The sequence below is a fragment of the Phasianus colchicus genome, chromosome 5 (genome assembly GCF_987193195.1).
Source record: "Phasianus colchicus chromosome 5, bPhaCol1.hap1.1, whole genome shotgun sequence".
NCBI lineage: Eukaryota > Metazoa > Chordata > Aves > Galliformes > Phasianidae > Phasianus > Phasianus colchicus.
In genome coordinates this window covers 23778392-23800383 of record NC_143440.1, presented here as the reverse complement: position 1 = coordinate 23800383, position 21992 = coordinate 23778392, and the positions used below count along the sequence as shown (strand labels likewise).

The following is a 21992-nucleotide window of genomic DNA, read 5'->3' as shown; positions in this document are numbered from 1 at the left end:
CATTTCTGAAAATATAATATGGGCATTTAATTGCAAATATAACATTTACTTACAGGTATTTAATTACTTTAGATGTAGAACAATAGCAATATCATTAATGATTATTTGTAAAGTCCTGCAATAATAACCAAAGGTTTTTGAGTACCTTTAAGAAGAAAAACTGGAGAAAACAGTTTACAGTCAGAAAACAGCACTCCCAGCCACCAAAGAGGACAAAGCAGATCAGGTAGTGTCAGAAAAACACACGGCCCAGTGGGAACTAGAAGTCTTGAGACTCTTAGCTGTAATGGTTGCTCGCAGTCATGCTGGGAACTTGATGAGAGCTCCTGTCCTGCAGTGTCCACCTGCCACTCCAGAGCACAGCAGAGCCTCTGCCCAGCTAAGTCTGCTGCAACAAGAGGGACTGATGGAGAGAAATTGATGGAGCCCCAGTACTTCTGATTCTTGTGAGAGGAAATCTCATTCCTTGGGTTTTGCATCCGTCTACTATCCTGAGGAATATTGCCATGCTTCATGATGATTCAGAGGAGAAGACATTAATCTGAGCAACACGGGAGTGTTATCACAGAAAAGATCAGGACATCTTTGTCTAGTGCCCTCTGTGACAGAGGAATCATCATATTGTTATATTTATACCATTAGTGCATTTAACATGCCCCTTGTGGTATAAAAAATGTACAGAGTACTTATTTGAAATACTTTACTTTCTTATTATAGGGAAAAAAAAAATCAACAAACAAGTCCAGAAATGCTGGAAAGGAAAACGTCATCTTACAAAGTCATAAACTTGCATTATGTAACACTGCACCACAGCCCCAGCTACTGATCAGCTGTGTCTAAATGCTTATGAATACACATAAACAGTCAGCTTTTTCTTGTATCTTGTAGCAGGAAGATTGACTATGAAATTATATTATGCTTTGATAAAACAACCTTTCTGTATTTTTTCAACTTTAATTTTTTTAGGATTTAGTTCTTATTTTGTATGTGTTTATTTGCATTTATGTATGCTGGTATTTGCAGCCAGTACTAAAACCAGCAGGAGTTGTGAACAGTGGGTATCCAAATTCAGGTCTTTATTAAGCCTTCCAGAGAACCTCATAAGATTCTTCAGCCCTGACTGACTTAAAGAACTGCTTTTTTTCAGCATTTTTCCACTCCTTCCAAAGTTTAGAGAGGCTTCACAGGGCCTCATTTCTTTTGAACTGTGTACATAAGATTATAACAGGCAGACATTTTGAACCCAATTAGTGACAATACTGCAGCGAATTCAACAAACAAAGAAGAAGAGTAAGGCTGGTCAAAGAATAATAGCATGAGCGTGTTCTGGTGATTGCTTGTGATTCTGTGCAGTTTCCTGGTTGCTTAACCAGTACTAAGATGCCAATGTTCCATATAAAGAGGCAGAGGTGAATTACAAATGGGAAATAAAATGAGCTATTTTTACTTTTTTCATGAGCCATCTATCATATATTAAAGCCAATGTAACACAGCGCTTGTACACTTCTGGAATACAATAAGAGAAATTGGAGACAGTGGTAAAGTGAAGGGGATGATCAAAAGCACCAACACAGAGTAAGGGCACTTAGTTAACTTTTTAGTTCATGCAGTTGAGGAACCAAAGTAGAACCTGGCATAGCAGAGGAGGAACAGATTAGCAGTTGAGAAAGCAAATAAAAATAAATAAAATATAATAATAATAATAGAAATTTAAAAAATGAAGCAATTCATATTTTGAATATGGAGAATATTCAAATATTCAGTAATGAATATTCATTAATATCGAAAATATTAATGAGAATATATAATAATATATAATAATAAAATATTATTATTGAAAATATTCAATAATGAATATTTTGAGCGTGTGTATCTCAGGAGCAGAGACTCTAGTTGTGATGGAAGAAGAGGACCCAAACGACAAGGTATGGCATGTGGTCAAAGAATGGAAGGGCAGTTCTTTGAGATACATTAGGGAAAACAGAGGATAACAGCTTGCACATCAGAGCCCTATAAAAATCACAATGTTGAGACTGTATATCTCAATGGTTAGGAGAATGATAGAATTAGTGTGATTGAGAGTAGTAGAACATTAAAGTCTTTATCAGCTCAGGCTATGAGCAAGCCACAGAGAGACCAAAGAGAGGACTGCACAGAGGGAGGGAGGTCAGGAGACGTGGTTTAGATTTTTGAATGTCTGGGCTGAAACAATGCCACAGAGAAAAGAGATAGTGGTATGGAAAAGAATTATGCTGGATAATGGCTGGAAAAGAAGGTGAAAAAATATTCCTAGGGTTTGGACTGTGAAACAGGGGCACGAATTAGAGAAGGAAATTAAGGGGAACAAAGGATAGAAGGATTTTTAGAAGCAAGGAACAAGCAGTGGTGTTAAAGGCTCAAGACAAGATGAAAGGGGAACAGAGACTCAAGATTTCTTTAGGAGACTTGATCAACTGAAGCTAGAGCACAAAGACTTGCCTTAAGCACAAACTGACACCTCTCCATCTTTTCTGAGGGCAAGATCCAGATACTCTGTCCTTCCTTTTCTTTAGAGAGGCAATTTGCATGAGAGAACAAAAAGAAAAATAGCTAAAAATATACTGTGAATCATGGAAAATTGTATCTACTAAATCTCACAGTGTACTGCTATTGCCATAGTAACCCTCGTTGCTAGATTACTGCAAGCTGTTTCTCTGCTAAATTTTCCTGGAAGCTTTGCCAATTTTCAGTTTGGTTTCAAAATGAAGTTTAATAAAGAATAAAGAATAACACTGAGAGCCCACATTGCATCTTTCTATTTCTTCTTTGCAAATTCTCTCCCAGCCCTTTTATTCCTCTTTCTAAGAGAAATGTCCTTTAAGAAAGTTTTCAGAGGCGTTCTTTTGCCAAAGGTGCAAATGGACTTCTGGTGGGTTTTGCACAATCTGTTAGGATTCTGACTCAATATCCAATTCAGTGAAGTGTAATCCTCAGTTGGAAAAAGCTGTATTACTTACAGCTGCTTTTTTCGTTGTTTTTCTCATTCAATTTCATAGAAAAGTCCAGCTCATCAGTGGTACAGCATTGCATTTCATTAATAAAGAAAGTGAAAAATAGCATGAGAGGGAGCAAGAAAAAACACTCCACCTCTTAGCCCTTCACTGTTTTCCAAAACTAACAGCTTCCAATCCTGATAGCAATCCCCAAAGTAAGAATAGTAGAAACTAAAAAGAAAGAAAGAGACTTAGTGAATGGATTCATCTGTTTCTTTCTCATATTGCAGAGCTGCATTCATTTCACATGTGCTTCAAGGAACAGAACTTCAGATTCTTATGAAGGTAACTCTTCCTCTTTTACCTCGTGGAAACTTCAGGAACATATGTAATGTGAGGTGCCATAATAGATTATCTGACTAAAAGATCTTATAAAACTTTGTTAGTTAAGCTCACTATAGCATTTTATACCTTGTTGGTAACACACAATGAAACACATGCAATGCTATGCTTGCAGAGCAATAGTGTTGGCCTCTTCTGTCCAAAAGTGGAGTCAGCTTCAACAGATTGGCATTCTTCTGGCAAATGTGCATGCTGATGTGCCAAATAACATTCCCTGGCCAATGAGTCACAAAACCATGATGGTCAGAACCAGCCCATATCTTAGATTTTGGCAGTAGACTGATGATCACTTTGTCTGTGTGATATAGTTCTTTAGAACATAAAAACCAAATGCCTCTCATTCTTTTCTTTAAAGAAGAGTAATGGGGGTGATTGTGGGCATCCAAAGGCACTATTAACATACTTGTAGAAAATTAAAACTGTTTATGGGAGTAGTTCTGTGGCAACTGAAAAACCTCCTTGTTAGAGGTAAAAAACTGGGTGTAGAACCAGGAAGTTACTGTTTGGCTTGATTCTTGAATGTGTTAAGCCAAAGGCTGACTGGTCAAAGAAGCGACCTTATGAGTCATCAGATGCAGAAAGAAACTCTCATGCTTGCCCCTGGCATATGCTGAAATGCAAAAGGGATGTATAATGGGTATGTAATTTCTTTTGCTTTGAGAAGAAAAAAAAATGTTGAAAATAGAGCTGAAGGCAGAGCTTCTGGTACAAAGGGCTTTTGAAGTCAAAGCTATTAACCTCTTAAAATATGACTCAGTCCTCCACATAAACTTATTCTGGGCAACAAAAACTTGATTCTCGCTGCTGTGTTAGGCTTTCAAAGGTCTTCTGCTTAAATCATAGGTTGTCATATTTCATCTGCAAAATGGGTCTGTAATACCAATTCTCCTTTGCTTTTGCCCCTGCTCCCTCACTCTGGTTAGTGAAGAGGAAATCAGTAAGTTCTCTGCATGTGAAGAGGTATTTTCTCTGTAATAAATAAGACTATAAATATGTACCAGAAATGAGTATCATGAGGGCAAACATGGCAGGAATCAAATCTTGTACAATAAAACAGGAAGCTGTACAAAATATATGGACAATATCCCCTGAAAGATTCTCTATGTGAGTGTTTCTTTCGGTGAAGGAATGTGGTATCACCACGGAGGTGTACAGTTGTAGCTTTATAAGTCTGATGGAGCTTTATAAGTCTATGGAGAATAGGAGCCTCATCAGAGACTGACTGATGTCTGTGATAAGTTACAAAATTCATAAAACACTGGAAAGGTTTAAAAGGGAAAGATATCAAAAGTTCTGAGCAAGAGGTTTATGCAAATATGAGCCCTATCAAAGGAAAATTATGGTATATACTCATAAGTAGGTCAACTCTGAATCACTAAATTCATTTTCAGTATTGGTTTAGGAAAAATATTTCATATCTTTAATATTTGCAAGCCTCTCTATATACATATTTACACAAGTCAGCTTAGGGTAAATGATCTCAAATAGCCTCACAGCTACTCTCAAAGAAAGTTCAGTTACCCTTGAGCAGCTGATATACAACAGCTTATTGTTCCAGCACCTACACATATGCTGCTTCCTTGCAATAAAGTCTGAGTAACATCTCTTTAACACAGAAGTCTAAAATGAGCACTGGATTCAGGCTCCTAAAAAGTGAGGGAGAGTCTTACATTTAAATTCATCTTTCCAAAGTTATAAATGAGAATCATCCATTAAAGCTGCAGGATGAAAAGCTGTGGATGAAGACTTGCAGTCTGAAATTATAAACTCCAAATTCCTCCCACACCTCCAGTAGATGCTGTATGACCTGTTCAGCACTACCTGGGAGAGATCCTGGGGTTAAACTTCCAGTCATAATAACACACATAAGGAAATTGGAGAAACATGCCAGATGTTAATGTCATAGTACTGTAATTAAAAGGCTAACATTCTCACAAAGGTTCATAATCTGTGCCTTCTTCTTACCCTGTGCAGACACAAAATTGTCACAGTCACTCCCACATATTAAAATGTCTCTTCAATTAACATTCCTTGTCAAAGTATGTGGCCAGATGACACACACTGTGCTGTACAAGAAAAGGAAGTTTCTCAGCAGAATTACTGAACTGATGGATCTGCTTTCTTCTGTTGTATTTTATAATTGGGCTGACTTTGAGGGAGAAATCCTGCTTTATGCAAATAGTAGTCCATGTAATAACATTTCCAAAGCTACATCCCATAAAAGCCAGAAAAAAGGAATTTTCCTCAGCAACGCCTCCTCAATTTGAAGCACATGGTGAGCTTCCCTGGAAGTTACCAGAGGGGGAGGCAACAGAGTACCCAGGTAGGTTTCTCTATTTGGCACAAGGGCAGCAAATTCCACCATGGTGTAGTTCAGGTAGAAGCCACTAAATTAGTGAATGTTCTGGACTCTTTGATCTGGTTATCTAATGCAACAAACATAATTTTGTGGTGAGGAGAAAGACAACTCTTTGTCCATCTCAGAGGTGTTGGCAGGCAAGGGAGTCAGCCTGGAGCTACTGAGCAGAGACAGCACAAGTGCTAACTACTAACTCAGTAAGTTATGCTGTCTCTTAAGCAGTGAAGCAATCAGAAAACTAGGGACCAATCTAGGTGTACTCAGGCAGTGAAAGAAAGGAAAAAAAATCTGGGGACACAATTCTGTAGGTCACAGGGGTCCATTATTTTTGCTGTTAGTAGAACAACTTCTTTGCTAAAATGGCAGCAAGCCAAGGGCTTTTCTTCGGTCTTCTCTTACATTTTAGAGTCTTTTGTTGCAGAGGAAAGAATAAAAATGCAAAGCATGTTTCATGCTTAACGGAGGGCCTTTAGTGACATTCAAAAACTAGAATTCACAAAGCAAACAGATTATCCACTGAACATCAGGATAGTTACTGAGAACTTGCTTTAATATCTCAATTGTTTTTTTCTTCTTTTCAGTTCTCAAGTTTCTTGGGTAAAGGAGCTGCAAATTTATGAGACTTGACCTGATCTAACATGTTCCTGTCATTAGAGGTCAGCTGTGCACTCATTCTGGCAGATCTGCCCAGACACACGCACACCATTGCAATGCTAATACACACATACCATTTTCAAGTTGTTCTTGTTTGAATTTCATACAGTGAATCCAAGCAAGCAGTAGCTAAGTTCTGAGTTATATTCCATTTTTATCATGGTAATGGGTTTTAAACTGATTTGCAAAGTAGTGACCAGTTCCCAGTCATTTAAACTCTAGTCAATAACTCCACCAGCGGCCCTTGAATTGCTATTAATTTCATGCACTTACAGAATTTGCAATGCTTACAGTCTGATTAAAAACTTGAAATGCTGACATTTTATGAATAGTACTTAAAGGGGGTCTTATAATTAGCAAAATTTCATCTAACAAATTTTAATTTGGAGATGGCCTTGCAAATTTGGATGTTAGAAATAATTCACATTTGGATTTCTCATTTAGAAGCTTCCTTAGCTATAAAAAGTGAGCTATTAAAAATTATTTAAAATTTAGTCTGAAATGCCATTTCATGGCAAAGGGAATTAAAAAAAATTTGAGGAAATGAGGAGGTAATAATAAATTCTGATTTCTTGAGAGAGTTTCAGGAGTTTATTCATAGGATTTTCTGATCATGCTTTGCATAATAGCAAAGACTTGATGACCAATTAAATCCTTTTTTATTCTCTGTCTGCAGAAGTGTAATTTGGCCAGAAGCCTTAAGCCAGAAGCCTTCAACAGAGTCTAATCTCAGTCTTAAAAAACTGAAGCTATAGTTGTGTCCAAATTGTAGCTCTTTCTAACTGAATCAGTGGGCAAGGAAAGGTAGTCAGTGTAAGTATTTAGAATTTTCCTCCAAAGACTTGCAGCACTTTCTCAGAGAAGGTAACTACGGCTAAACGGCTAATGCTTCGAGGTGATATCATTAAGCCTATTAGCAAACCTGCCATGGCAGACCACAAGTCACCTGATTAGCACAGGAGACACCTTGTTCATACAGGATATTTCTCTGGAAGCAAATGTCCTTTCATCAGCACATTGCATACAGGCAACAGAGGTCCTATTGCATCCTTCTGCTTGTTCGTCTGAGTGGTTATCAGTTAATTAGCCTTGGAAACCTCTGTCTTTCACAATGATTATCAGTTAACGGCAGTTGGGGGTGAGTGGCTGTCACTGCTGTCATGTAAGGACAGTTCTAGAAAGGCTGCTTACAGGAATATGAAAAAGTGCTGAGGGGCAGAGAATCTGACTGGTTAATTATCAGTTAGATTGAAAAAAAATACTAAAGTGGATCCTTGATGCTCAAGGAGAACACCATTTCTTTCAATATGTGGTTCCAAACAGCACACAGATGTTTTCTTTTTCCCTAAAAACAGAATTAACAGGGACAATGGTTTTCTGAATAATAATAATAATAAGTTAACTGATGTTAAAGGTGCTTCTCTGAACAGTTGATGCATTTCTGAGGCAGACAATATGCAGCATGAGAGATTGCTTAGAGCAAGATCTCTGAAATCAAACTATTAACTTGGTGAGCAAAAAAAAAAAAGTGGACTTCTTTTCTACTACGTGCTCTGACTCCAAAGCCAAAAGAAGAAACATAGCTTGAACCAGCCTGGCTACATCAAAGGTTCTCCAAGTTCTGCCCTCCAGACAAATTGGTCCAGACTACACTGCTAACTCACAGTGGCAAACAGATTGGATGCAGGCAGTTTGAAAAGCTCTTTGCTTCAAGCACATACTGAGATTACTGTTCTCCCCAGGACTTGTGCAGCCTTATACTACACAGTTTCCTACCTCTTCTCAGCTTTCACATGGCTTCACATCATGATCTCAGAGTAACTCCGACACACAGGATTGATGAGACACAGCAAAACTGTTCTCTGAAATTACAGAAATGGATTAAACATTTAGTGCAAGGTATTTAAGCTTGGAAATGTTATGAAATAGGAACTATTTCTATGTTGAACTGCCAGCGAGTACATTTTGCATGGTTTTCACATTTCTATACTGCATTTCCTATACCATACAGTAGATGGCAGGAGCCAATAAAAAAATTTCACTGCCATTTTTGCAGAAGGAAAGTTGATCACATTTATCTTTGTTGAGATTCTCATGTTTAATTTAAAACAATTTTACACCAACCTTTTAATGTTTTTGGACATTCTTAATGTTCATAATATTTCTCTTGTTGCAAGGTTTATTTCTTTTTAATGTAACTTGGATTATTAAAAGATTAATCTTTCAAAATTGTGTTGATATTACAGATTTTTTGATGAGTGCTGAGATTTACAAGACAAGTTTAATAGATTTCTTAAACTACACTTAAACTTCTGGTGTGATGACATATGAAATATTTACTTCCATGTTACTTGCATTTGATTCCATTAGTCATACTAGAAACAGCAGAAGAGAGACACACAAAGCATAAAAAAGAGAAATAAAAAACATATCAGAACTAATCATAGTTTGGCAAGCACAGTTCCAAATATTCAGTTTCAAAGTCTGAAAAACACTAAGTGAATTCCCGCTTTAAAGCTTAATAAAAAATAAAATATTTTACTTTCTGCCCATCAGTCCAGATTCCTAATAAAATATTTAATGTTATTTTCAAGCTTTTGAACATCAAGTGAAACATTATAGAGTGTTCTCAAAATTTCACTGATTTCTATAGGGGAGATAAGATGAAGTCTGTGCAAGTTTTAAAAAGTGATAAGCAAGCTTATAACTATGAGGAACATAATGATCTATTTTCAGAATTAGTCTTGCAACCCAAAGGGATCTAGTAGAGATTTATTCTGTGAATATAGTATGGTCCAGCTGGCAGTCCAGGGACTGTGCACTATACCCAGCCCATCTCCACTTCCTAAGAGGAGACAAGTGACTGCATGCACTGTTTGCCCAAAAGCCAAAATATCAACTTGTCTTTGCAGAAGTCAGGGGCTTTAAGACTGAATTTCCATGGTAGGAGAGATCCTCTTATGCAGGAACACAGCCCAGCACTTACAGGCCCCATTGGCATCTGAACCTGCCGTCTGTCCTAAGAGGCTGAAGGAGCTGGACTGTGCTGCTTTAAGATATCAGAGAACAGATGATTAAATGTGGAATCAAGCAAAGATTAATGTGAGTGTTACCTTAACTGAAAATGGGAGTCCAGTAAAGCCATTATTTCTGGCTACTAACACCACCAGGGTTATCAATTATCTCAGGTGTGACTCACATCAACTTCTGGCTCAAAGGAAGAGCTATCACCATCCCTATGTAGTGTAAACAAACAGAAGTTCCCATCAAAGGGAGGGGATTGATTTACCTGTTACTGTAAGTTTGCCAATGCAAGCTTAACTGACAAATCTGGTTTAACATGAATGAGGAGTTCAAAAGAAATAATTTGTACCTCTAAGTACAAAATTCTAAAACAGACTCCTTGACAACGTGTACACACCCTTGTAGATAAGCAGTCATCCCTTCTGACTACAGGTATACCAGAGCAGTGCTCAGCTGGGGCTCTTCAGCCTGGAGAAGAGAAGGCTCTGAAGAGAGCGGCCTTCCAGCAGCTGAAGGGGATCTACAGGAAAGCTGGGGAAGGACTTTTTATAAGGGCAGAGCAAGAGGACAAGGAGAAGTGGTTTTAAACTGGAAGAGAGTAGATTTAGACTACAAATTAGGAAGAAATTGGTTACTGTGAGGGTGGTAAGACACTGGAACCAGTGGCCCAGTAAGGCTGTAAATGCCCCCTCCCTGGAAGCATTCAAAGCCAGGCTGGATGGTCTAGAGGGAGATTTCCCTGCCTATAGCAGGGGGTTGGAACTAGATGATCTTAAAGGTCCCTTGCAACCCAAATCACTCTGTGATTCTATGTTTCTAAGTCTGCTAGACCCCCATGACAAGATGAAGAGTCTTGGAACACATTGTTTTCTAAGAGGATCCTGCTACTTGTTTGTTTATTTGTTCAACTGCTGAAGACAGAAATGTGTTTCACTTCCATTTTCTGTGGTGTAGGAAGGTACCTGTTCTCATTCATATGCAATAAAGAAGCCGTAACATCTAGGCAAGGAGGAGCAAAAGATCAGTGTTTAGAACCATGGTCACTCTTCCTCCAAACTTTTCAGGGGAAGGGAGGGAATTGGGCATTTTGTTTAAATCTCGTGTAATAAATTATTAGAGCCTCAATGTACTACTAGCATTATTAGCTTTAGAAAGAAAATATATAAGCACATGGAATAGGAGAGAATGGCCTGAGAGACAGTCAAGAACAACATGATACAGTGGAGTAGAACTGATGGCAGATCTCCAAACCCTTGATACAAGATCCTCATATTTCTCATGGGATACGTATGTTTATTATATGATTGAATTTCTATTGATATTTTTACTGACTCGTAAGCTGAAGAAGTAGCTGGTCGTTGCCTCCACACTGAGTTGTACAGGCAGGCAATAATTGAAATGTTCTCACAGCTCTGTGGTTCCTCTGCTCTAAAGAAGCCATAAAGATCTCTGGCAACAGTACTTTCAAATTCTGCAGCTTGTCCTGTAAACAATCTATACAGATTCTCTCATATTTGGTTCAAACATGGAGATATTTCTCTCCAAACCTCACAATTCTTGACCCTGGATCAGTTGCGACTGTGAGCACGGAATTGCGGCCACGTGCCTGTGAGACTGATACTTCACAAAGACTCAAAAATCCAACTAAGCAGTTTGTCTGCTACCAAATGAAGTTCAAACACTTATCACATCTGTTAGATATGTCTTCAGAATATAGTGCAATAAATCTGATGCCATTTTAGTTTGGAGAGCACTGTCTTCGTTCCCAGTTTCCAAGATGAAGATAGCCTAGACTAAGAGCTCTTTGATGAGGAAGGCTAGAAACAGACACTTGGTTCCAACCTCCAGCCCCTGGTGTATCATGGCTATTTGTAGGTCCTTGAACATAGGCCTGGACCAGCATGGTCTAAAAGGTTACTTCTCCTTATAGATCAAAGCCAGGCCCTTCTGGCCTGACTAGATGAATTTACCTGTTTACAGATTTAGTGTGAGTCATCTGATTCCGTCTAAGAACTGCAGACTGGGTACCATTATCTCAGTTTTACTGAGGGCATGCAACTACATCAGGCAACCAGATATTACAAAAATTTTGTTTCATTAGCCAAATCAAGCAGTCCTGTGACATGACTTTGTGCAAGGCAAATACAACATTCCACAAATAAGCCTTCATTCTACAGATCTGCCCCCAGAATCTCACATACATATTTAATTTCCTTCCTAAGCCACTGGAGCACCTGTGTTTTTTAATTCTACTACTTCCTCAAAACTATAGTTTGTCTGGACACAAGATGTGTTTTTTAAAAAGTTTTTTCAAAATGCTAACCTCTTCAAAATCCTAGAGGAAAAGTCAACATGGAATTTTAATGAGTCCTGAAAGTGCCTAGAGGTTGTACTGACTAAACCATCACATTATTAACAGAATTTGTTTTGGTAAAAAAAAACCAACAACCAGAGAAATGTGATCTCTCTCTCTGCGCCCTGACATACCCACATAAATAAGCAGCACTTATTAATTTAGTCAGATAAGTACAACTGTGCATTGAACAGCCTGTTACACCAACTTTATGTCAGACTGACAGCACACAATGGCATCTACTGGAAAACCTTAAGATTTCAGGAAGACGTTATTTTGAGGGCTTTCTAAGTCAGTAAACAGTGCTGTATGAACTTCCCCCAAGTTTGCAGCTGGGGCAAAAAACAGAAGAAAGCAGGGCCATTTGTGGTGTATCTATATCACTGGTTATAGATAGATCTATGTAGAAGTAAAACTAGATCTTGTTACATTATTTTCAGATAAAAAATATTTCTGATTTAAAATAGTTTCTTAAATCTATGTCTACAAAACTAGAAGGCTAGTGGATGAATTTTGCCTTATGCTTCCATCAGGACTGCTGTTCACACAGAAAGAGAACGGATAGAAGACTGACTGTCCCCACTTCAAACATTTTTGTATTTCTAAACTATCATTAAAATGTCACAGCCCTACTGCAGTCCTGTTCACTTCAGGATTTTCCCTCTTATCACAGCAGTTGGTAGGTTTGGGATCCTTGCTTTCCTTGCCATTGTGCACAATTTAACACTGCCATCAGAGGAAGATAATGACTACATTACAGAAAGTTTTCGTGTTTTCAGGTTCATATGCCAGAGTGTAACTGAATCTGTTGGTGATTTAAATTATTCCCTTAACTTTTTGAAGAGCTGTCTGCTCTTCCTTTAGCAATAATTACAGACTGTGGCAAATCAGCCCACCTTCCTCGAGGAGACTGCAAAGGCCATATTTACAGTCAAATGTAAGAGAAAAAAGACTGAGAATTTTTTGTTACATTTTCACACCTCAGTGCTCTGACAGGTCACCGCCTAATTTCTAAATTGAAATCTATCATCAAAATTGGTATTAATTAGTTGTGTATCAGCTCCTGGCAGAGGCCAGAAGCTAAACAGATCTTGGAGACCAAATTTTTTCATACTCTTGCAGGAGGTCTCTGCAGATCAGGGTAAAGCTGCATTCAGCAAAGGCTGAAGAAGACTGGATATGGGGAGAGCCCTTGCTGTTCTGATGGACAGAGGAGGAGAGAAGGGTAGGCAGGTGAAGCCATGCACACCAAACTGAGATCCCATCTGGCTTCCTTGAGAGCAGCTGAAGGAGCAGCCACAAATAATTATAGGGATGCGGGAGGTATTTACTTAAATGCTCCTTTACCGTGTCTTGCTCTGAACTCAGAAGACATTAGACATCCTTCTCAAACCCTAAGCAGTAGGGAGGATCCAGAAGATATTAGTACCCTTTCTTACAAGAGTCTTACGTGCTGTCTTGATGCTGTGAGATACAAACCACATGGTTGCTTCTCTACGCTTAGCAGAGAGCAAGTCCTCCCTACCTTGCAGGACTATGTAGAAAGGCAGCAGCTCAAAAATTCTGCTCTCTACTTCAAAGGCAGACAAAGCCTGACCTCCTTCTCACCTGGTGGGGCATCTTGGAGATACCTCTGCCTTTTTTGTCCTTTTAAAACTCCTGAGACACTTCCCTCATTGTCTGTGGTGGGTAACCAGAGGAGAGCAGCAGAACATGAACATGGTCTGCAGAAGATACTTTTCTGCAAATTGCCTTCATAGCTACACAAGGGCAGCAAAGTGCACCAAAGAGCTGATGTACATATCAGGGCAAGAGAGTGTCATAAGGCATCTGAGAGATTTCAGGTCAGTAAAGGGAGTTTTTGTGTCTGTGCACGTCGTGTATTTAAGGCTATTCAGACTAAATATAGCTCACGAGCAGTTTCACATCTCTGATACAGGGAAACATGCTGTGACACTTCTTGCCTTGTACATACACCGTAGATACCTGGAAGAAAAAACCCAACACAACAACAAACTTGAGAGCTTTCAAGCTGCAGCCAGCTTCAGCCTAAATGGGATAGTCTTGAAATCATTGGGATTTATGTTTAGAAATTTAACAGGAATGCTAAGTACTATATCTGGACTTGCGACTCAGCTGTTGTCTAGTCTGGATCCACAACCTCTCAATGTATTCTAAATGCATGTTTTCCTATTAAATTTATTTATGTGAGTATAGGGAAGATCAAGCAGTCAGTGCTTGAAAGCTTTGCATACTGTGTGGCCAGACTGTCTTCTTTCCACCTCTAGACCTGTCCCATTTGTTTGCCAGGATTTCTTCTCCTGCACGCTGTTCTCTATCCTCCCCATCGGACTGCTCATGCAAGTTAATGGTGCAGGTTTACTTTACTTGTGTTTTATTTCCAGTTCCAAGCCTTAAGTGATCTCATGCAAAACCTTTAGGTGCGTAGTTGTATGCCAACAACCTCTGTTTGCATGCTGATATGAAACTGTGCATTAGCACCTGGATCACTTTTGGGGTTCCAGTTAGTGGAAGGAACCCTCTGTTCCTTTATAGCATTCACTTTCCACAGCTTAGACTGATGAATGCCTATCATATGAAGTGACCTCTAGCAAGCCAATATTTATTTCCTGTAAGCTTAAGCCCTGATTACTCAAAAAGCCACTGCATTCTTTTCACCCTCATCAAACGTTCCTCTCATGTCAGATGAATGCATTTATTTTCACTAAAGACACAAGCCTCAACTCTATGAGGATCTGGTTCAACAAACTTTTTCACTCAGTTGTTTCTCCAATGAGCTCAATATAACTGCACACACTACAATAGATGCTGTTCCCCTTCCTCTTCCTCCATCTTGTAGCAACTTACTGAAACAGTACAGACCAACTTCTTGATGTACGTTTTTCCACTTCCTACCTCCTACTCACACAGAAATATGAGGTCATTTAATTTTTTAATGCACATATTTATGGACACATTTCCTTTCTTAATTAAGCTATTATTTTATTTTAAGGGGATGCCATCATCATAAAAATCAGCTAGCACTGGAAGAATGAAATGATTTGCTTTTCATCATTAGCAGCATTTGGTTTTTCACTCATGTTGGGGTATGCCTTCTGAAAACAGACCAGTAAGTTCACTTCTCCTTAAGACTTCAGTTTTTTATTCTTCTGAATTGAACAAAGACACTTCAAATAGGACTCAAACACAGCTGAAAAAATACTGAAAATTATACTCTCATTAACTTCTCAATGAAAATATAGAGTAAGAGCTAGTACGCAGAGGCTGTGTATCCTGGATTTCTTCAAGATTGACATTCTACCAGAACACACAGTTTTAAACTATTGCCCAAAAGTTCCTGCCAGATACTCCTCACTATTTTGTTGTATTAGATGAAAGAAAATAATGTTGTAAAATGTATTTTAAAATTCTCTGACTTCTTGTAAGCATCCAGGTTGTGAGATTAAGTGTCTACATGAGAAGCTTTGCACTTCATTCAAAATAATATATGCATCTATCCAGGTTGCTATTAATTGAAGTTGCTTCAGTCTGTATTGCAAATGCTGAACTTAAGATAGTAATATGGGAGTGTGGGATGGACGCATCCAGCCAAGTAAACCAAAATGACAATATCAGTGACTTTTGGGATTTGACAAACAGCTCATCAAATCTCTGTTTGTGTTGAAATACAGATCTGATCTTGAGAAAAAGACAAGCATCGGCTGGTGATGCAGATAGAGGTTTGATCTAAAATTAACTATGTCAGAGATAGCCTGAGAGACTGTTCTCTCACGTCTGCTGGCTGCTCTCTGCATGCTGTGAAGGAAAAGTAATAGAGAGTTGAAGGTAAGAGGAGGTGATTACATTTGAAATTTTTTCCTCCTGTTTAATTGGTTTAGCACAGCCTTTCACTTTCTTCTTTGTCTGCCCTGCAGCTGGCCTTGATGTCTTTGCAACTGAGTTGGTTCCCACCACAAGGACAGCACCACAGACCACAGAAACTGCTCTGAATGTTGTTCTGATAATGGAATCTGAGGAGACAAAGTAACTTTTGAAGTTTATGTATGATTGAGCAGAAAGCAAACACCCCGGCACTCTAATGGTTTTGTTTGTGAAAATAAAAATAACAATCCCCTCATGAAAAATAATCCAGAAATGGATTTGTCTGTGAATTGGCATTCTTTAATTTTAGTAAGAGTGACAATCTTACATGGGATGTGCACCAGTGACAAAAGTGTTGAAACACTATTTTTTTTCTGGTGAGAACATATACGTTCCCTTCCACATGAGTCTACCAAAAGATTAAGCTTCGCTTATCTGATCCATCTTCTCAACTATATATTCATAAGCATGTTTAATAAATTAATTTCACATCTTTACATAGAATGAAGGCTTCATAAGGTGTATTGGATTGTTACTGACATTGGGAAGATAGATGAAAGAGTGGTTTATCATACTGGCGAACAGCATATACAAAGATTTGCCATGTCAGGTGTACTCATAGCAATAGGATCTTCCAGAAATTCAGGTCTGAGTGTTCTTAAGAATAATCAGTTGTACATTTCCCGAGATCTCTTCTGCTGTGAAACGATCTCCACTTTGAAAAGGAATTAGTAGGAACAGGTTCAAGACAGGAAATCTGGAGTATACCTACTAAGCCTGTGAGAATTCCAGTTGTTCTCAAGCTGAAGAAACTTTTCAGTTTATCACTAGCTAAAGTTATACATATGATGCTGTCCCCAAAGCTACAGGGACATGACTTCTCTGTGGAATATAAATAAGGGAGGAAATATGGATTTCTTCAGTAGGGTGATAAACAGATCAATACAACATGAAAGAGATATCGATGGGTGTGAAGTTTATGTAGTGAAGCATACTCCTCTTATAATTTCAAAATTAAGACAATTTCACACTGGAACTTACACACAGAGATTTTATTTAGCCTGCACTGAAATTTCACAATGAGGATCAGAAGAAGACAGAGATTTTACAGTGCAAGCTGGTACCACATCAGCACTTTGAGGAAGAAATTAAGGTGGGTATTTTACTAAAAGAAGAAAGAGTAATTATCTCAGCAGCACAGCGAAAGGGAGTAACTGCTGACATGTAAGCTAGCCATCCAGTAAAAGAAAGATGTAACCAAGTGAGAAGTGGTATTTTATACCACTTGGAAGGATCATTCAGATAAGATACAGGGCAATTCAATATGATACACATAATTGCTTCCAAAAAGAATAAACAAAGATCTGATACATAGCAATGAATCCCTGCACAAATCATAGCAAAATCTGGAGAGGGGAGCTTTCTCTGAATATGACAGATAAATGTATTTATGGCTAATTGAATTATATTCTAAAGTCACAGGGCTGCCAAAACATTCAAAGAATGCTGATTTCCAACATTAAATCACAGCCTGCAAGGCAGGAAAGCCAGAAGGTTCTGGAGATGGATGGGGATCAACGATATTCACGCAGAGCTGCAGATATGCAGTGCGATCTTCTGATTCAAGCGTAGCATTTCCTTGTCAAGGTATCCTCAGAGAAATGAGAAAGATGAAGAGAGTAATATCATTGAATTAAAACAATCCAAAATTCAGATTTAGTACTGTGTGGACCTGAAAGAGTTTTACTTTGCAAGAGACCTCTAAATACTAGATGGACACACAAAAATGGAGGAAAAAGAAGACAGAAATCTCCTCCTGGCAGATACACCAAGCCTCTTAATACATCACGCAATTGAGATAAGCTTTTCCAAGCACTGAAGAATAAAGTCTGATTTACAGTGGATTTATTTATTTTGTACTCCTATATGCCCCTCAGCAATAGCCCTAATTGCCCCTGAGCTCTGTGTTTGGTCCAGAAACCAGCTGGCTCCAAGAAATTTGCTGACAAACAGAATATGCAATGGTTCAATTACTCCTGCCTTTCCCTTGGGTTTCTCCTGCCAAGTACATGACATATAGGTACATAATTATATTTGAGACATCCACCATACATTTAAGTAGCAATGATACCAGATCTGCTTCCTGCTTAAACAATAATTGATGGGAGATGGATTAACAGACAAACAAATAGCTTAGGGAAGGGAATGAAAACAACACTGGCTCATCCTAAATATTTTAATATCAGCCTCTGTTCCTCCTGTTAATTAAGAATGCAAAGGATTATTAGGTACATGGGGAATAAGAATTGATTCTGCAGATTCCTGACTGGAGGAAGAGAAACAATAGCCTATTTTGCAAATTCCTAAGATTCTTGGAACATATTGTAGGAACAGCAGTGGAAATGCTTACTATATAACTGCATAAGTATATGGAAAGCTATAAGAAGTGCCAATAGTTTGTGTTTGGCTTTTCACATTCTTGCCAAAGATCATTTTTCACTCCAAGGACATTACTTGAAAAAGGCTGACTGTGAATGTTAAGTCTCTATAGCTACTGTTTAGAGGAACAGGCAGAGTAGGAAAGAAAGAGTTTAACATAAGCTGTTGATGGCCCGACTGTTACTCCTACAGAAATTTAAGGAATTTTGTAGTGGGATGCATACATCATCCTATCATCCTTTCATAACATTGCTTGACTGACCAAGAACTTGTTCCAATAAGACTTTATGCTGCTTATCTTCCAGCTACACTAAGGACTGTTGCAACTTACAGGAACTTTCAGGACACTAAATACCATGTTAATAATTTACCATTCCAGTGCCCACAGGCCATTATTTTCTCTCTCTTTCTGTTTTTTTTCTTTCTGACGGTTGACACAGTTTCTTAAAGAATGTTTAACTGCAGAAGACTTTTCTGTTATTCCTGAATTACCCAAAAATAAAAAGATCCAAGACTTACCAGTTGAGCCCCCCATTAAAATAAAGGAAGTTCATGACTGGTTAGTATTATACAATGGAGAGCAATCTGTTATTTAAAATTTCAGCTGCTAGTAGTTTGTATTAATAAAGGTCTCTGAATCCTGACTTGATAAGAACCAGTCCCAGGCAGATTTTGTAGAGATGATGTATGCACTTTTAGATGCCTTGTTGTACATCACAGAGCTAAGCCTTTTATTTCAAGAGCTGGAATTTGACATTGCAATTGTACAGGTATTAGTAAATCATTCTCTGTCATCTCCAGAGAGAAGTAAAGATGACAACCATCATGGGATAGGAAACAGTCTACCTTACATTATATACAATGAATGCAAACTGCACTGAAAATCAGTTAAGTGATGCAGGGGATACTTCTCATTCTCTTCTTTTAAAAAGAAATTGTAAGTCCTTGAAAAAAAAGAAGGAAAAAAAAAAAGAGAAGAGACAAATGAGATTTCAAACTGTATAATATCAGAAAATAGAGTAATGTACCTACATACACTGCAGAATGAAGCTCCCTAAGTTTGCACAGAAGGAAGAAAGGTGAAGTGACATAGCTATGAGTGTCTGGATGATAGAAAGTGGGATAGAAATGGGAAATTAAGGACACTGTTCCTCTCAGAGTCTGAAACTGTGATTCCTCACCCAGGGAAAATATCTACATAGCTTAAAAAGCAAAACCAACATAAATTGCAAATATAGATCAAGTATTGCTATCATGGGTTTTTGTGCTGAAAAGTCTCCATGAATGAACACTGAAACATTCTGTTGTAGCTCAGCCTGACACTGAAATACATTTCTGGGATCTGATTTTGGAAGTTTAACTCATGCTTCTTTGGTGAAATAAAGAGCAGCATCCTCTCCTGCAAAGCAGTGTCACCTTTGTACTCCAATGACCAGTTCAGCACAAAATCCACATACAAATAAATCAGGAAAGCCAACCTATAGGGAAAAATAATGTGAGGCAGGGCACCTGTGGAAACTCTTGGACACTCAGGGTGTCCCACATGATGGGATCAGGGTGGCAGGGTGCCATTCTCAGAAGAGCATAGTAACCTCATAACGTCAACTCCTGCTAAGAACCTACCTGAGACCAAGTAATATCAAACTCTAAATGGCAGCGCCTCATGGTGGACCCTTCAGACTCCTGCCAGCTCTCCAGTTTCATTTAGGTTATGCTGTGCTGCCACTGCATCAACCTCTGAACAACACAACCAGTTCCACTCACCTGCCCTCACAGCTCTGGTTGGAATGTGTTTCCTCCGCTTGACTGGCACTTGTGCTGGGGAGTGGGGTCCTAAAGACAGAACTGCAGCAGGGCAAGCTCCTCGTGGGAAGGGTAAGACCACTGCCTCATTGAGCCTCCTGCCCTCACCTCTTCTGAAACCACTCCTTTGCTTCACAAAATTCTTAGTCTCTTCCAGAAAAGATGTGCAGAGAAAGTAGGGACAGACATAACTGCAGCTGCAGATGAAGTTTCATCGTTGTTTTTTCCCTCTTTGTACTGGTGTTGAAGTGGGTCTTTGAAAAATGCGTCAAATGAGACGTGACTGGCTGCCCCCTGCCCTACTGAGTGGCTTGAAGATTACTTCTGCGCACAGGATTTTCACTACGCAGATACCAAGGATGTGTCTTTTCATTGCCTACCCTGCAACAAAGCGACTGAAATAATGCTGCTGTTCCTGATGCCCTCGTATCTGCTGAGTGACGTTGGATTGAAGCAGCTCCCCTCTCCTGCCTATTGAGCATGCTGGGCCAGAATTAAATGAGCTCGGCTGGTTTGGTGTTGCGGGCTACTTTCCCATCTATGAGGAAAATAGAAGGATATTTTGAGAGACACTACAGAGGTGTACTTTAATAATTCAAGCTAAGAAAGAAACTCTTTGAAGATTCAAGAGTGAGTAGGTATTTTGAAATGGACTTGGTTAGGCTATTGCAAATCTGCTGATCAAACCAGGCACAGCAAGAGAGTAGTTCCAAATAAAATGAGATTAGAAGTAGTTGCTTCTTCTTAGTAAATGAGTTTCTACAAAAAAAGTAATTGTCATCTGTTTGCTGCTGCTTTCCTACAGAGAAGAAAACATGGCAGTGTTATGGTACAAAGCAAAAAAACATTTCTAAATCTAGTTGAGGGGTTGATTGCAAGCTTTGTGCAGCTGATTGGCATAGGCAAAGAAAAACATGTTCAGCACTGTATTGGCAAAGGACATGCAATTAATGATTTACAATCCAGACTCAGCCTCCTCAGCACAATTTACTTGGCTTGCCACCTCATGCTCACGTTTTCTTCCTGAGAACCCCTTGGGTAAGGGCACATGGCCCACATTATGGCATGGGGAGGTGCTCCCTGTACATTTGTCCTTGGGTTAAGCTCTCCCGTCAACCTGGCTGAAGGCAGCTATTTAATTATTTGGGGGTATAAATAGAGGAATTGAAGATGATTGAACAAGCCGGTAGCTGAAATGGTCCCTTCTGTTAAAAAACATAAAAACTCGTGTGTTTCAGCACTTGTGGACATAATGCACCTCTGAAGATCAAACACAAGTAGGCCATAACAGCATGTGAGTCTTAGCTGATGGATGCCCAGATCTCACAGAGTAACAGTTTAGTCCAGTTTTAAAAGTATCTCAAAAAGTGCAAAGTCTGTGAGGCACTGTGGAAAGTGAATTGATTTCTTGCCACTAAAGGAAGTTCTGCCACATGGCAGCTGTGGAACAGAATGTAGGCCCCTGCAGCTCCTCCTGTGCCTTGAAAGCCACAACCTCAGTTCCCATATTCCTGTGCTGCCGATGGCGGTGTGGGCACAGGCGGCCTTCAGCTGCCTTTAGATACGAGTAAACGCTGTGCTACCCGTCCTGCGGCCCTGCAGCAGCTGGAGGCACTGTACAATGCAATCTCCCTTCGGACTGCCCTATTCTGCCTCCCAGGCCAGGCTTAGGGAGCTGGTGATGATACTGCTGGCAGACATTTGCTACATGGAGACTTTTGATACAGAAAGCATTTTGCCAGCCGCTACCACAGTTCTCTCAGGGGCAAGCTGCAGCTCTGTCGGCAGTTCCAAAGCCACCCGTGTTTCCATCCCTTCCAAGTCGCAACACAAACTCAATTCACTGTCTAACCTGCATCTGTGCTACGCTTTTGTGTTTTCGGACCTACTGTGGTGCCTCAGCGCAGCCCACAGCCCGAGGGCGATGGCGGACGCCCCGCTGCGCCCGAGGGCGGGCGGCATGGCGGCATGGCGGCAGGGGGCAGCGGGGCACCGCGCCCGGGCCGGGCGGCGGGAGGCGGCGTTGAGAGGCCGCTGCCGGCTGCCCGCCTCAGCTCGGCCGGAGGGCGTCATCTCGCAGCGGGTGCTTTCCTTAAGGTAAGCG

At 39.5% G+C, this 21992-nt stretch overlaps 1 long non-coding RNA gene across 1 annotated transcript in view; it reads right to left on the bottom strand.

The window, feature by feature from the left end:
• Positions 1-21684, bottom strand: part of LOC149917806 (uncharacterized) — a 31452-nt gene extending 9768 nt beyond the window's left edge. The window contains exons 1-2 of the long non-coding RNA XR_016466842.1: positions 19850-21684; positions 8164-8249 (exon numbers count right to left, since the gene is read on the bottom strand). This is a non-coding gene — a long non-coding RNA (uncharacterized LOC149917806). The remainder of the gene's footprint in view (positions 1-8163; positions 8250-19849) is intronic.
• Between the last annotated feature and the right edge of the window lie 308 nt (positions 21685-21992).